This window comes from Neoarius graeffei, chromosome 5, assembly GCF_027579695.1.
Source record: "Neoarius graeffei isolate fNeoGra1 chromosome 5, fNeoGra1.pri, whole genome shotgun sequence".
Lineage (NCBI taxonomy): Eukaryota > Metazoa > Chordata > Actinopteri > Siluriformes > Ariidae > Neoarius > Neoarius graeffei.
This window is the reverse complement of record NC_083573.1, coordinates 46,034,411-46,035,841: the sequence shown is the minus strand read 5'-3', so window position 1 is coordinate 46,035,841 and position 1,431 is coordinate 46,034,411. Positions and strand designations below refer to the sequence as shown.

Here is a 1,431-nt window from a genome sequence, read left to right as displayed (position 1 = left end):
CATTGTAAAGAGGCTTTTTCTTTTCCGTTTTTTTTTTCCACGATTGTGGTTTGTTACAGCGAAACACAAACCTGTACATGTGTGTCATCTCAGTGTGCATTTTAATACTGCACTCTAGTTTCTGCATAGTAATGCCGTGAGCTAGCAAGAAACTTGGCCACCATAGCCGTCTTAATCCCGACTAAAAATAGACGCGATACCGTATTTGTACGGAACTCTCAACTTTTGCATTCACGTTCTCCAATGTGTTAAAGGTTGTATATTACAGGCCTAACCAGGAAAGCTCGTGAAAGATAACATTTTAAATGGGTCTCTACGGAGGACCATATCATTGTCGTTTGACACATTTATCATCCAGCAACATGTCTCAGGCCACGCTGGAGTAGCAAAGTTAAACAACTATCAGACTTCCTGCAGTATTTCATCTCCTCGGTCTTTTCATTTCAACTGACAGAAGATCAGGTTAGCGTCCACTACGGGCGACATCACCTCTGCTCACCACAGAGGCCGAGAGCAAAACATATTCAACTGGAATGATTTATAAAAGGAAAATAACACAGATTAATCTCAATTTGTTGACTTGGACATCGTTCCTTTTTTTCAAATGGGTGAATAGGTTTGTCTTTTGTACTTGCTTTCTAAGAAAATGGAGAGAAAATGTGTGTGTGCAAGCATGCTTGTGTGTGTGTGTGTATGGGACTGTATGTTATTTTTTTGCGAGATGGTGGACATTAAAAAAAAATTATAAATGTATCATTTGAAGCATAAAAATATTAAATATTGTATAGATTCTCATTAATCTTGCTCATGTAATGCAACCACCTTTCTTCTCGAAAGGAGTCAATGTTTGGTACATGTTGTAAATAATGTTTGCATAGCACTTCAAGTGTTTGTTCAAATGTCTGTTCATTTCTGCGCATAAACATTTCCTTGTTTATTCCACGTCCTGGATTTAAACATGCCTGCATAACTTTGTACATTTTATATATGTTTGTGTTTGTTCGTTTCTTTGTCTATGCATATGTACAGATGTGAGATCACAGCAGCTATATTACAGTATGGAAATAAAGCACTTGTTCAGTAACAAAGCAAGCTACGATTTATTACGGAAGGATAAATAATATTTTAATTATATGCAGTGGGGCGGCACGGTGGTGTAGTGGTTAGCACTGTCGCCTCACAGCAAGAAGGTCCTGGGTTCGAGCCCCGTGGCCGGCGAGGGCCTTTCTGTGCGGAGTTTGCATGTTCTCCCCGTGTCCGTGTGGGTTTCCTCCGGGTGCTCCGGTTTCCCCCACAGTCCAAAGACATGCAGGTTAGGTTAACTGGTGACTCTAAATTGACCGTAGGTGTGAATGTGAGTGTGAATGGTTGTCTGTGTCTATGTGTCAGCCCTGTGATGACCTGGCGACTTGTCCAGGGTGTACCCCGCCT

The 1,431-nt window shown here is 41.0% G+C and overlaps 1 protein-coding gene across 4 annotated transcripts in view; it reads left to right on the top strand.

Annotated features, from left to right (window-relative positions):
* Positions 1-1,088, top strand: part of creb5b (cAMP responsive element binding protein 5b) — a 118,788-nt gene extending 117,700 nt beyond the window's left edge. For all 4 annotated transcript variants that reach the window (XM_060921800.1, XM_060921802.1, XM_060921801.1 and 1 more), the window contains one exon: positions 1-1,088. This exon is cut by the window's left edge and continues 2,730 nt beyond it. The gene's annotated coding sequence lies outside the window, so the exon portion shown is untranslated.
* The last annotated feature ends 343 nt before the right edge of the window (positions 1,089-1,431 follow it).